General features: G+C 33.8%; 1 non-coding gene across 1 annotated transcript; it reads left to right on the top strand.

Annotated features, from left to right (window-relative positions):
• Nucleotides 1-5135: 5135 nt before the first annotated feature.
• On the top strand, nt 5136-5209 carry TRNAI-UAU (transfer RNA isoleucine (anticodon UAU)). Its single transcript has one exon. It is a non-coding gene; the product is annotated as a tRNA-Ile (tRNA).
• Nucleotides 5210-16187: the final 10978 nt, after the last annotated feature.

The raw sequence follows: 16187 nt of genomic DNA, 5'->3' as shown, positions 1-16187 counted from the left end.
AAATTAAATAATGTAAAATTTTAGATTATTTTCTAACAGCTAGCGCTCTATTATACAGTAAAAAGAATATTTTATAAAAATATTTGTTCATAATTAAGCACGTACATTATTAAGAAATACACATATATATGTGTGACATACTCAATTGTTTATTTCTAAAATTAAACAAGTAAGTTGTGAATATATCAACCTATAGCTTGATTAATTAAATAACTACATATGTAAGTTGTACTTTGCCAGGTACAGTTCTTAATTAAGCACCCGTCTTATTATTTTTGATTTTATATCTTTAACATTTATACTAGATATGGTGAGTTCGTGACACTATTAAAACATTTATGAAATGCTATATATCTTCTATAATTTGCGGATTATGCACGTGAAATAGAATTTAACGAAGTCACTATTTTTGTTTCACATTGACTTAATAAATAATCCTATAGTCATGCTTTCATATAAATTTGAAATGTTATATCTTCTATAGTTTGCAAATCATACACGTGAAATAAAATTTAATGAAGTAATTATTTTTGTTTCACATCGACTTAATAAATAATCTTATAGTCCTGCTTTTTATATAAATTTTGAAATACTCTAAAATAATTTTAAAAGATTATGGCACAATTATAATTAATACATATTGCATTAAGTGATTCAAAGGTATAATGAAGTTATTTAATATTTATTATTAGAAAACACAACAATAGACTACTGCGATGGAAGTTAGTTGTACACGTATCAACTTCAACTAATTAGCAAAAATATGATACTTCTATTCCTAATTCTAGGGGGTGTGTGTTGGCTTTAGTGGTAGAAGTTTAATGCTCAAAATTTGAGGTTTTGAGTTCGAATTCTCGGACGCATGGTCTTTAAAATTTTTTATTTACTTATTTAATTTATATAAAAGAAAATACGATAATTTTACACAAAAATGTAGTAACTACTTCTCTACTTTTACATAAAAAAAATACTATGATAAATTTTCATGAAAATATAGAGAGAAAAAAAAATCATGGTTATAAGAACAGTTTCTATCAACGTTAGTTAGTCCGTTTACTTTATGATTTGATAAGTGTTCTTGAGTTGGCTTTATTAGTAGTACTATTAATTATTATCCATGAACAAAACAGACTTTTCTTTTGCGAATAATTTAGAGGTAGGTAGTTTTAGTTTTTCCTTTTTTTCTAAATACAAAAATACAATAACATAATTTAAAAGGTCAATGTAGTATCTTTTGTGAATTCCTCACTCTTTCCCTAGAATAATGTAGAAAAATATAGCACTTAATCAGAAAAACTTTAACTTAAATTTCAACTCGAAATATTCTGAAATCGATATATTAAAGTAAATGACAATTATATATGAAAAAGAAATTCATAACATAAAAGTGAATAATAATAATTTTCTTAAAATATAAAAGTGAATAGTTATTATAAAAACAGGAACCCTATTTAAAATTGTGTTAATTTTAAAATGTGGCGTGAATTATGATTTGGAGCGGGAGTATGTATATATTTAAATGAGGCGTGGTTTGTGATAGTGAATTGTATAAAAAAATAAATGCCGGCATTCCATATTTCCATATTCTCCACTTTCCATTAATAATCCGACAGCCTGTGTTGTTTTGTATTATTTGCTATTTCCTAGATTGCCCCTACTACTATTTACATACCCAGCATCATTATTCATTACATTTCCAAATAAGTATTCTCTTATCCGTGAACCAAGAGAATGCCATCTATGAACAGATCCATTTACTTTTTTAGTCCTACTAGATTTGTCATTCCTATTATGTATGTGAAATATTTATATTTTTTTAATTATAAACAATATAGATATAAATTGCATCTATAATAATAATAATAATGTGGTATTTAATTGTTATAATATTATTTTAATTGCACTCATCTATTGAACTAATATATACTTCATCAGAACATCGAGTTTACCTTAAAAAATATTTTAGAACTATTTCATCGGATTTATATAAATACAAATTGGATTTAAATTCATATTTCTCAATTAGCTGAAATATTTAAGAAATTAATAATTATTCCATTGCAAGAAGTAACAAATAAAAATGTATATGTTTCAAAATTTACAAATATACGTTGACGTGTATTTTACCAAAATCCATTCAACTAATATATAGATATATATTTTGTGTTTTAAGGTTTTGATGAGGCTCGACTCATTAGTTAGTGTTATATTCTTTCAATGAGTTTTAAATTTTCTTTTCTTTTTAATAAATTCTTAATTAAACATCGAGTTTTGATAGAAAATCACTTAGTATTGTAATTTATAAGTAGATACTATAAGTTGAACTCAATGGGAATGTCAATTAGGACTACGAATTAAGGAGAGAACTTCATTCCCTATTATTATTATTATTATTATTATTATTATTATTATTATTATTATTATTATTATTATTATTATTATTATTATTATTATTATTATTATTATTGTTGTTGTTGTTGTTGTTGTTGTTGTGGTTAGTCATTTAGTAGACTTGAAACAACTGGTGTTCATACATAAGGTGTTACATTTTTAGTCTGAATGGATAAGCATGGAGCAATCCTTAAAGAAATATAACTCTCGAAGGGATATATTTCTTTGATCATTGATATCCCACGTTTTTGCATGCTTCTTAGAATATCAGTCTGTTCATTAAAGGATAAGCTTGTTGATATGAGATGAACGAGTACTCCTACATGAAGAAGGAGTTCATCAAGCTACATCTATATAAGGAGAAGAGAAGAACGAAGGTTTGTTCGGCTATTTTTATTGTCTTGAGTCATAGCTTTATTATTTTCGCCAGCTTTTATATTTGATAGTTGTTGCCTTGTCTGATCAGTGATTTACGTATATTCACTCCTTATGCTTGTGAGTTATGCACTTTGCTTTTCCATATGAGTTTGAGCAAAGTGTTTTCGTTGTTTTGTGAAGTATTGAATTGTAAAAGGGATTAGATGGTGTTTGCCGGTGTTCACGAATAGAAAGTTACTCGTTGTCTAGCTTTCGATATTTCACCGTTGGTGGGATTTTGGGAAGTTATAGAGGCGTAGAAAGGTTGAGTCTTTTTGTAAGTCCTGTTGTAACTTAATCTCAAATAGTGGAATCTTTTCTTTGGACGAAGCTCTCTATACGTAGGTGTTCTATCACCGAATTCGGTTACCAATTCTGGTGACCTTCAGCTGTTATATATATATATATATATATATATATATATATATATATATATATATATATTCTGTTACATTCGATATTACTGCACTGCTATATATACTAACTTGGCCACATTATGTATGTGCTTTGGCACATATTGCATTTTCAATTATTATTATTATCCATGAAACATTGACATTTTAGTTTTTTCTACAAAAATAACGGTGTACACAAATTTTGGAATCAAATTTCTGATTTGGTTAGCAAGAGTCATGCATGTAAATGTGTATTCAATTTTAAAATGAATATACTGACGAAGTTCAGCATGCCAGGCGAACCCGATGCTGAATTCTTTATCTGGTAATATCTTTCAAAACCTGGAAAAAAAAATCTTTTAAAACTATATATTGAAATGTTAGGATATTTTTTTCTTTTGCATTTTTCGAAGGTCGGGATATTTTTACAGAATTCATCAAAATCCACTATAAATTGATAATAGCATTTTGTTATTTGTAACTACACGTACAACTAGAACAAAATATGTGATCTGATGTTTTCCTCCTGTCCTTATAACCTTTTTAACGTTGGATACCTTTTTTCTTGTCCTAAACTTTTGGAGTTTGATTTTTCATATAATAATTAGGGAAAAAAAACCAACATAAATAACCTAAAAAACCAAGCAACTTTCGATTAATTAATTAATTGAGCTCGTCAATTAAGCACAAACTGCATAAACATCCAACGTGGAAGTAGCCCAATTAATCAGGGGGTCCCTTATTAGCGCAGTATATATTAATTGCAAACATTTATTGCTAATTGCGTGTGACAATGCAGGATTACATTCGTGCATTTCTTGAGAATTTACAAACTATAACAAAATATCCTAATGATGCGTTCTCTTTTGTTGTAAATTTATCATGAGAAAATGAGGGATAAACAAAATTTAACCCTTTAAATCATTCATTTCTTTTCCCACATTTCCTACTTGACCCTCACTCATTCCTCATTTACACTACAAATGAGGGATAATATTATCCCTTTAAAAAATAAAAGGATAATATTATCCCTCATTTGTAGTGTAAATGAGGAATGAGTGAGGGTCAAGTAGGAAATATGAGAAAAGAAATGAATAATTTAAAGTGTTAAATTTTATTTATCATTTCTTTTCCCATGATAAATTTACAACCAAAGAGAACGTACCCTAAAAGTATTTTGCACGCATCAATAATAGAAATATGGATTAGTTTTAGTATGCACGACAAGTTAGATAATGTAATTTGTCCAAAATGGCCTTCAACATGTACAAATGGTCACGATTATGCAAATGAGGGCCTCGCAAATCATCATGGAATTTTCTATTGGCAAAACACATATTTAGGCCATTGTACATTTAAAGTTTGTTTCAATAAATCCTTGTAGTATGTTTTTGTTTTCATAAGTCCCCCTACTAATTTACTTCATATTGAAAAATCTGGCATTTGAAAAAAGTGATCATGACAAGGCTGCAATATATTTAGCTCATTTTTAGTGAAAATGTTAGATACATCGGTTAAAAAGTGATTTCTTGAGGTGAAATATATTAATAGAGGGACTTATGGAAATAAAAGAGTAGCTAGTACAAGGATTTAATGAAATAAACTTGTAAAATATTGGGAAGATAAGTTTTGCCTTTTCTATTTTAAAAATACGTTATTGTTAAATCAATTACAAGTCATGATATTGCTAGTCCCTAGCATTTTTTTTCCTTTTTGCGATTTCTTGTAACCCAAAGGGTAATGTTGCATTTCTCCCAATATAAAAATAATTAGATCACCACTAAATTTTTAATAAATTTAATTATAAGGATACTTGACGTATTGTTGACCGATTTATTTCTGATTAATATATTACGGTTTTCTACTTTCTAACTCATAACAACTCCCAACATATCTGATATATTCATAAAAAATCATACCTTTTATATGAATGGTCCCGTAGCTCAGTTGGTTAGAGCGTTGGTCTTATGAGCCGAAGGTCGCGGGTTCGAGCCCCGCCGGGACCAGTTTCATATCATATACCGACCAACGTAATTTCTTATTTATGCTGGCTTTATATTTTTTTTCTTTAATTGGATATATCAATTCATTGATTAAGCATTACTCTAACTGAATATTTGTAACCACACATCTATACTATATTAAAAAGGCCATTCTCAATTTAAAATCAATTCAAGGTTCATTTGTAAATTAGTATATTTTTTTCTTTTTCTTTTTCTTTTCCTTTATCTTCTTTTTCTTTTTTTGATTTATTTCTTTCTAAAATTTTCAAAATTCGACTACTTATAAAATATTTAATATGCATATCAAATTAAAAATCACAATAAAAACTTTAATTTGATTTTTTTATAAATATTTAATTTGAAATATAAAAATTATATTTATTTAAAGATTAAATTTTCACTCCTCTATCATCTTTTTTGAATAAATTTATTTTTAAATTTTTTTTAACTTATTATTTTTTAATGTTGTGAATTTTCTTTAATTCTTTTATTTCTTTAATATTCAGATTAAAAAATCATCTTTATAATTTTATTGTTTTTGCGACACGTACAATTCGATCCCATAGTGATGGAGGTCCAGTTTTAGAAGAGAGAACTGTAAAAAAAAAAAAAAAAACAAATTCTTGGCCCTTTTTCGAAGCAAGATAGGTTAGGTTGCATGGATATATATGCCTGATCCCTGCAGAGTACAGTAAGTTGCAGCAGAAGAAAAGTTGTAATAAAAAATAAAAAAAATAGCAAAAGCAATCTCGAAATCCAGCTGGAAACACGCTGGTGATGTTTTTCCAGCATGGCAGAAAGTGACTTGTGCGAGTTGCAGAGGCCACGTAGGCAGCAGATACTGGTGGGGCCCCACAGGAATATGTTTTGTCCGTCTCCCGCAATGTTATCCGTGCCTTAAGACCCGTTTGGCTCCTTTCTGCATTGTTATCCCAAACTAGGGTTGTAATCGAATCGAATCGAAACGAATATCAACATATTCGATTCGTATTCGTGAAATAAAACTATTATTCGATTCGTGATTCGATTCGAGTTCGAATATTAAATTTGATTCGTTATTCGATTCGTTGATATTTTTGAGTTATTCGATTCGATTCGAATATTCGATTCGTTTTATAATAGTTCCTTAAATTGTTTTTCCGAATACTCGATTCGAATATTCGATTCGAGTATTCGATATGATTCGATTCGAAAATATTCGATTCGAAAATCTGAAGTGAAAAAAAATGTTAAATAATATATAAGCCACAAATTCAAAATATTGTAAATAAACAAAATATTCGAGCAGATCTGCGGCCGGCAGGGTGCAGGCGCAGCGGTGCAGGCGGTGCGGCGACGCTGTGCAAGCTCTGGAGTAGGCGGCGAGCAGATCTGCGGCCGGAAGGGTGGGGCGGCGCGGACCGCGCGGCGATGCAGCTGCAGGCGCGGCGACCGGTGCAGATGCAGGCGCGGTGCAGGTGGCGCGGCGAGGCGGTGCAATCTCTGGAGCAGGGTGGCGAGCAGATCTGCGACGCGGTGCAATATCTGGAGCAGGCGGCGACGCGGCGCGGTTCAGGTGCAGGCGACGCTGCAGGCGGTGCGGCGTTGTTGTGCAAGCTCTGGAGTAGGCGGCGAGCAGATCTGCGGCCGGAAGGGTGGGGCGGCGCGGACCGCGCGGCGATGCAGCTGCAGGCGCGGCAACCGGTGCAGATGCAGGCGCGGTGCAGGTGGCGCGGCGAGGCGGTGCAATCTCTGGAGCAGGGTGGCGAGCATATCTGCGACGCGATGCAATATCTGGAGCAGGCGGCGACGCGGCGCGGTGCAGGCTTCGCGGTTCAGGTGCAGGCGGCGCGGTGCAAGCGCAGATCTGCGGCGGGGGTGGGGCGACGAGGTTCAGGTGCAGGCGGGAGCTATGCGGCGCTGATTTGAGGAGTGAGGTTGAGGAGCGAGGAGGCGCTGAATTAAGTTTTAGTGAATTAGGTTTAGGTTTTACTTTTGAGGAGGCGCTGAATTAAGTTTTAGTGAATTAGGTTTAGGTTTTACTTTTTAGTATATTCAATAATTTAAAATAAAAAATTATTTATATATATATATATTTATATTTAAAATTAATTATATATAATAAAATAAAATAAAATTATTTAAAATTATTTATATTTAAAATAAAATAATTATATATATATATATATATATATATTTATCGAATCGAATAACTACGAATATCGAATCGAATATCAATATTTCATTTAAGTATTTGAATAATAATCGAATATTTGTTATCGAATACGAATCGAATAATTTCGAATACGAATCAGGCAATTTCGAATCGAATCTCGAATCGAGCAAAATTATTCGATTCATTTACAACCCTATCCCAAACTCTGCATAAAATACAGCGCCTTCTTAATTTGCTCCCAAACAGGGCATAAACTACCTCGCCTTGTTAATTAATTAATTAATTTGCTTAATCTTGTTCGGATTAGTGTGTTTTGTTTTGCAAGCAAAGGGTTTAGCTAGGGCCATTTTGCAATAATGACGCCCTTTGTGGCTGCCCAATCAATATTGCAATTTGTGGGATTTCAAAGAATTTCATGTGGTTTATTCCTATTTTTCTTTCTTTCTAATTATTATTTGAAAAAGTTGTTTATTCTATTTTTTTCAAAAAAAATTAACGTCGTTGTCGATATTCAATTGGTCATGAATTTGGGATGAAACGTTGTGATGATGGTGCCCAAATGTTGAAGCAATGTTTGTTTGCATCATGGTATTGTTTGAATTTGGCCTCTAGCATTTAAAGCTATGATTTAAAACGTTTTTTTATGGTTGAATAAATTATTTTAAAACTTTTTATTTTATATGTTAACTATTTTATCACTAGATTAAAATGTAGAGGCTTAAAACATTTTTTATTTACCTCTTGTGAGTCTTATGACTAATATGGTAAATTGGTTAGTGGCCAAAAACAATGATACTCCCTCCGTCCCCAAAATAAGTTCCTGTTTGAGGACGGCACGAGTTTTAAGGAAAAATGGTAAAGTGTATTGATAGTGGAGAAAAATATGTTATACGTATTGGGAGTGGTAAAAAGGTGAAAAAGTGTTATAATTAGTATTGAGAGTGGTGAAAAAGTGAAAAGTAAGAATAAATAAAGTATTATTAGTGGTGGAGTAGTTGTCCAAAAATGGAAAGAAAAAAAGATGAACTTATTTGAGGGACGTCCCAAAAAAGAAAAAGATGAACTTATTTCAGGGACGGAGAGAGTATTATATTTTTGCACATGTAGATGTAGTATTATGTTTATGTTAGATGCATTGCATATTTAGCCTACCGCCACTAATTTATCAAGTGCTGATCGGGGCTAATTAATACGTGAAGTGAGATTTGCACATAGCACATATGTAGATAATAATTAGATTAATTTATAGATAATGATAAAAATATATATATATCAATTTTGAGATAAGGAAAACAAATCATACCCATATTATATAAAAACATATAAAACCTATCCCTTTTTCATATAAAAATTCATATCTATGCTTAATGAATATAATATCAAATAAATGTATCCTTAACGAATATAATATCAAATAAAAAAAAAAATTAAAACAAATCCTCCCCGCAACTTAGAGGGTATTTGGCTAGCTTATTTTAAAAGAGCTTATAAGTTCTTGGAACTTATAAGATGTTTCAAGAGTTTATAAAATTTAATTTTTTAAAGCTTATAAATTGTCGATAATTGAGCTTATAAGTTAGAAAGAGAATTTTTAATTTGAGAAAGAGAATTTTTGTTAGAGAAAAAAATCGAAAAGAATGAAATTAAAATGATATATGATGAAAATAAAAAATCATAATTAAGTTATTTTTGTAAAATGAATGTTGCTTACAAGATAATGCAAAAAAGAGGTGGTCTTGGGTGCAATTGCACCCATATTATGATCCTAACCGTATAAATAACATTATTTTAGAAGCGGGTCAACCCGGTTGCACGGTACAACTGGTTGCACCCAAGTTTTTGTGATATCAAAATAAGTTGAAGTAGATGAACTTATTTTGTGGGAAGCTTATAAGCTCTTAAAGTTTATTTTTACATATTATAAGTTCTTTAGGAGTTTATTTTGCGAAATTATTTAAATGAGCTTATAAACTTTTAAACAGTTTATTAGCTGTATTAAAGAGCTTATAAGCTCAGGCAAACACTCTCTTAATCAAATTGCCCAACTCCTACCCCAAATTAATTTATCTTCCCCAACCCCCAACCCCTTTCACCATCGGTTTCATCATCCTCCCCAACCCCGCCGTCAACGAACTAATTTTTCTCTCTTTCTTTTTATTTTGTAATAATTTACTAACAACTAAATTTAAAAATCACGTCAACGAACTTTTTGTAATAATTTACTAACAACCAAATTTAAAAATCACGTCAACAAACTTAAATCCAAGACCTTTACCATCATATGTTAATTATCTCATTATTATTAAATCAACACATGTAAGTAATAATTATTTCTTTTTTATTACTCGAACTGTCATTCATATGATATACTCCCTCCGTCACTAAAAATTTTGATCCAATAAAGATGAAACGGATTTTAAGAAAAAATGTGCGTAGTTGTGTTTGAGTAGAGATTGAGTCCCACACCTTTTTGTAAATAATGAGATGTGAAGTTTGTGGGATTATTTTTAAATAAGAAAATATCATACTCCTTTTGTCCCATTACAAATATCTCATTACTTTAGGGCACATAAATTAAGAAATGTGTAGAAAATAGATAAAGTGAGTTGATGTTAATTATTTAAATATTAGGTATAGAGAGATAATATATTGCCAAAAAAAATGAGACATTTATAATAAGACATCTCATTATGAGAAGTGAGACATTTATAATGGGACGAAGAGAGTAATGTTTAAAGACATATCGATATAGTAATAAAGTCACAATTATCAAACAAAGAGGGAGTAAATGAAAATTTGAAAAGTGTAAAAGTTCAATAATGCCCTTGACTTTGAAGAGGAAAGAAACCTGCAAAGTATAATTTGGGGAACGATTATTTTCTTTCCATTATATTAGACTCAATCTTCCTTGGAATGATTGACGGACTTCATTTTCAAGAGGATAATCATCATCTTAATCATATCCTTATCTGAACTAACTCTTCCCAAATAATAATAATAATAATAATAATAATAATAATAATAATAATATATAATAGAGCAACCGCTAAAATCATGTTATAATTTGAAGAAAACACAACATTAATTATGTCCATTATCTTCTCATCATTATGTCAAATATGAAAATTTTAGAATAATTAATATCATTTGGTGCCTTTTTTTTCTCAATACAAAACTTTTAGTCAAATTAATATAAAGTAAAACTTTTAGTCAAATTAATATCAAATTAACTTTTAGTCAAAGCTAAAGGCGAACAATCGGCGTCATGCAAAGAGGAGATTGCTCATATCTGGACGCCTTCGGCTCCTCATAAGGCAAGAGTGACGGCATGGAGAGTTGTCTACAACAGATTACCAACTTGCCAAAACTTAATCAAAAGAAGAGTCCCGATTGGAGAGGAGGAGAGAGGATGTAATGCGTGCTTGACGAGGGAGGAAACTACAGATCACATTTTTCTCCACTGCCTGAAAACCGACCTTGTTTGGGATCAGATTCAACAATGGATCAAAACCGAGACGGCAAAACCAAAAGGTATCGTTGATCACTTCAAGTCGTTCTTTGGAGGGGGTAAAGGGAAGAAAAATAGAATGTTCCTTAAAGCCCTTTGGATTGGTACTATTTGGCTGTTGTGGAAATATAGGAACGATAGTAGATGGGGGAACAAGAATTGGGAAGTGAATTCTATTGTTAATGAGATCAAAGGTAGGATGTGGAGTTGGAATAAGTTGGATCATATGGTGGAGTCAAATGTTCCTTTTTCCAAGTGGTGCTCTAATGAGTATTCACCTCTGGTTTGATGTGGTTTGGTACTCCTTGTACCAAATTACTTTTTCTTGAATAAAATTTTAATTGATCAAAAAAAAAAATATCAAGTAAAAATAAGTACATGCTATTGCATATAATATTGTTGTCACATATGCATTCAATGAAATTTGTATACTATCAAATGTAATTAATAATTTAATAGAACCTTGTGCTAATAATACTACTAACTAATATGGTTTTATCATTCACATTCTAATGTATAGGAATCATAAGCTTATATAAAGGGTGGTATTTTAACTCAAATAAAGTAATCCACGATAGCCAACGAAGACTAGCTAGCTAAAATGAAATTAAATGACAATTAGAATCAACTCTAAATCCAAAATCAATAAATAAAAATTACCTATAACTAAGGTTTGATCCGAGAGAGAAGAAAAATCCCCAGGACAGTAAAATAAATACAAATTCAGGTCTATATTTTTTAGGATTAATCAAGTGTAAACTTTTATAGTATTTATTAAAATACTCTTGAAAAATGTCCCTTATTTTCAAAATAGAGAATTCTAGGATTCAAAAAAAATCTTGAAAAATTCGAAACAAATTTAACAAAACTGTTGGAAATATATTTTTGGAATTTATGGGGGCACTCCCTTTAACCCAACGTAGGTCCATCGATGATTGATGTATACTTCAAATGGAATGAAGCATTGATACATAAAAGAATTATGAGTTGCCATATGATTAATCGAATTTGGTAAAATATTATTGCAGAGGAATTTTTCATCCAGCTGACGACATTCCATTTAGGTACAATTATTTGATCTCATCTAATACTCATAATTGTACTATTTTAACATTCCAAATAAGAAACAGGTAGATGCATGGCGCCCCACTTTTCATCTAAATAAAATTAATTCCTTCTGTGTGCGTGTGATGGCCAAACGCTAAGGAGTTAATATCTGAGATCAAAAGTCTTGAGTCCGAGTCTTCTATTGCCACACACGACCTTTAAATTTCTTTATTTAGTATTGTCAATTTATAAAAAAAAAATTAATTCCTTCAACATTTTTGTTTGTCATAAAAATGCTGGCCAAATTTGTAGGGTCAATGGTGAAAACTCATACTAACATAATAATTTCATAACGAATTAATCATCGATTAATTGTCAACTGTATATATTTATTCCTTCAAGACGATCATATTGATTATTATGCAAGCAGTTTACTTATAAAGGTTTTATCTTATCACGTAAGCAATTACTTTATGAGGGTCTTTTTATGAGGGTGTTGTTGGGAATTATAGACGCCAATAATTCCGCCCAGGATTGTTGTTGGGAAATTAGACACAACTAATTCCGCCCGGGATCAAGTGTGACTCAATATTGTGGATATCGACCGATATGAAACGAGAAGAAAAATGACACCGATATTTTTAACGTGGTTCGGCCAAACTGCCTACGTCCACGGACCCACACCAATATATTAGAGAATCTCAAAAGGAGGAGTACAACAAAAAATACCACACTGTATTTTGTATCTGCCTACGCAGAGGCTATCTCTCAACTCTCTTTTATCACTCGTGTATAACTTCCACACTGAAGTTTTCTCTCACAAGATTTTTCTCTCTCTCTATCTCTCTAGCAGAAAGAAATATTTCTGCTTTGATAGTTTTCTGGTGGTGTTCTGGGGTGGTTACAAGTTGCTATGAAGCCCTCAATTTATAGGCAAAAGACTGCCTCCAAATGAATAGCAAAGGTTGAAAGTTTGGCCGCAATGCTTGAAGAAAATTGTAGAAGCATTGAAATTGTCTTTGGATAGCCTACCATAGCCATACCTTTTTGACTAACAATGTAGCCACCCTTTTTGACTAACAATCTCCCACTTGAAGACTGATTTCAATCTGTCTTCACACCTTGATCAACCCAGCAGCCTTTCTGTCTTAACTGTAAAGACATAACCGGTAGTGCTTCTCCTGCGATCTACCTCACCGGCAAAATCTGCATCTACAAAACCTTGTAGTGCTACATCACCTCGTCGAAAACATAAGCATCTATCAGTAGATCCACGTAGATATCTCAATATCCACTTTACTGCTTCCCAATGCTGCTTTCCAGGATTTGCCATAATTCTGCTCACAACTCCCACTGCATGAGCGATATTTGGTCTAGTACAGACCATGGCATACATCAGACTTCCAACGGCTGAGGCGTAAGGAATTTTAGCCATGAAGTCTCTTTCCTCCTTTGTCTTTTGAGAGTGCTCTTTGCATAGGCGGAAATGGTTAGCTAACACTGAGCTAACCGGCTTAGCACTGCTCATGTTGAATCTTTGCAAGATTCGATCAACGTATTTGGCTTGAGACAACTGCAAAACACCTTTTTGCTTGTCTCTGTAAATTCTCATCCCGAGAATTCGCTTTGCTTCTCCTAAATCCTCCCCTCAAAACAAGGACCACGTCATGTCCTCCCTCGAACGACAATCCGTACATCTTGCACCACCGTTACCACTCAACGGGACTCGCTGCCTGACCACAGTATCAGGAAGACTTTCGATACAAGGAACCACCGGATTCAATCGTGAGTTCACTGGGGGTACACCTTCGTATATCTTGCACCGCCGTTACCACTCAACGGGACTCGCTGCCTGACCACACTATCAGGAAGACATTCGATACAAGGAACTTGAGGTCGAGATGACCTCCTAGGAATAGGAGTTAGAGCTGGAACTGGAGACTGTGGTGGATCAGCCTCAGAGTTGGGCTCCTCCGTCTGTTATGTCGGTGAACAGTACTGCATTCATGTCCTTGTACATCACATTTTCATTGAATATTACGTCCCTGCTTCGGATGACCTTCCTGTTTTTGTCATCTCAAAAAACGGTACCCGAACTCATCTCCACCATTATCCAATGAAAATACATTTTAGTGATTTGGAGTCGAGCTTACTCCTGGCAATATCACTAATGTGTACATACGCGACACAGCCAAATACTTTTAAGTGAGAAAGTTTAATTTCTTTGCCACTCAAAACTTCCTCCGGTATTCTGTACTCCAATGGTACAGATGTCCCATGGTTAACGAGATATGCCGTTGTGTTGACAGCTTCTGCCCAAAATTGTGTTGACAGTCCTGCATGTATCCTCATGCTCCTAGCTCTTTCTGTCAACGTTCGGTTCATGCATTCTGCGACTCTATTTTGTTGTGGGGTCCCTGGCATTTCCAACTTGATGCCATTCTGGTAACAAAATTTCTTGAACGCCATATCTTCGTATTCTCCGCCATTATCGGATCTCTTTATCCGTAAACTAGTTTCATTCTCCACCATGGCCTTCCACTTCTTGAACGCCTCAAACACCTCTGACTTTTGGCTCAAGAAGTAAACCCACACCTTTCTCGAGTGGTCATCGATGAAAGTCACAAAGGTAAGACTTTCCGCCAATGGATGAAACTCTTGCTGGACCCCAAACATCTGTGTGGACTAACTCAAGCTTTACTTGCTTCAGAGTTCTACCACTTGTGTTGAAACTCACCCTCTTCTGCTTCCCGAAGATACAACTTTCGCAAAAGTCTATATCAACTGACTGAAGCTCTGGTAGTTTCCCTTTCGAATGCATATACTTGAGCCCTTTCTGGCTCATGTGCCCAAGTCTTTGGTGCCACAAATTTGCATTCTTCTTGCTATCAGCAACTGCAATTGTCACACACGCATTCATCGCTGTGTATAGGCTGCCAGTATCCTTGCCACGTGCAAGAATCATTGCGCCCCTAGTGATTTTCCAATAATCACCTGAGAAGTGTGTATCACATCCTTCTCTCGACAATTGCTTGACGGAGATCAAGTTATTCCTCAATTCTGGAATATGTCTCACGTCTTTCTCCTTCAGCCACAACATTGGCTTCGGTCTTTTTCTCGTTTTCCTTTGAAGGTACTTTACACTGCGTTCTGTAGTGTCCGACCTGACCACAATTCCAACATTCAACAGACTTTGATTTGTTGGAATTCTTGTGGTTCGTGGAGCTCTGCCTGCCATTCTTTGACTTGCTCCGTCCACGTCCTTGACTTCTGGATTTTCCTTCAAGGCCTTATACAGGTCCTTCTGGTACAAGTAATCCTCCATTTGCATTTTCCAAAAAATTCAAAATTCACACCGTTGAATTTATCAATTTTGGAAATTTTATCGTCTGTCGACATTGCTCCCACTCGATCTGGACTCCTTGGATCGTTTCTGATTTTTCAGCTAACCACCGTGTTTAGAACACCTTTTGTCGACAAATCGGAACCGCCGACAAATTTCACTATTCACGGAATTCACTATTCACGTGAATAGTAACAGCGAAAAAACACCAGAAAATATCTGCCACCACCGTAGCTCTGCCGCAATTGTTGAAACCTTTGCCTGCAACCTTTTTGACTAACAATCTCCCACTTGAAGACTGATTTCAATCTGTCTTCACACCTTGATCAACCCAGCAGCCTTTCTGTCTTAACTGTAAAGACATAACCGGTAGTGCTTCTCCTGCGATCTACCTCACCGGCAAAATCTGCATCTACAAAACCTTGTAGTGCTACATCACCTCGTCGAAAACATAAGCATCTATCAGTAGATCCACGTAGATATCTCAATATCCACTTTTTAGCTTCCCAATGCTGCTTTCCAGGATTTGCCATAATTCTGCTCACAACTCCCACTGCATGAGCGATATTTGGTCTAGTACAGACCATGGCATACATCAGACTTCCAACGGCTGAGGCGTAAGGAATTTTAGCCATGAAGTCTCTTTCCTCCTTTGTCTTTTGAGAGTGCTCTTTGCATAGGCGGAAATGGTTAGCTAACACTGAGCTAACCGGCTTAGCACTGCTCATGTTGAATCTTTGCAAGATTCGATCAACGTATTTGGCTTGAGACAACTGCAAAACACCTTTTTGCTTGTCTCTGTAAATTCTCATCCCGAGAATTCGCTTTGCTTCTCCTAAATCCTCCCCTCAAAACAAGGACCACGTCATGTCCTCCCTCGAACGACAATTCGTACATCTTGCACCGCCGTTACCACTCAACGGGACTC

Source organism: Salvia miltiorrhiza, chromosome 4, assembly GCF_028751815.1.
Source record: "Salvia miltiorrhiza cultivar Shanhuang (shh) chromosome 4, IMPLAD_Smil_shh, whole genome shotgun sequence".
NCBI classification, from domain to species: domain Eukaryota; kingdom Viridiplantae; phylum Streptophyta; class Magnoliopsida; order Lamiales; family Lamiaceae; genus Salvia; species Salvia miltiorrhiza.
Note: the sequence above shows the minus strand (reverse complement) of the source record. Positions and strands in the feature narration are given on the sequence as shown.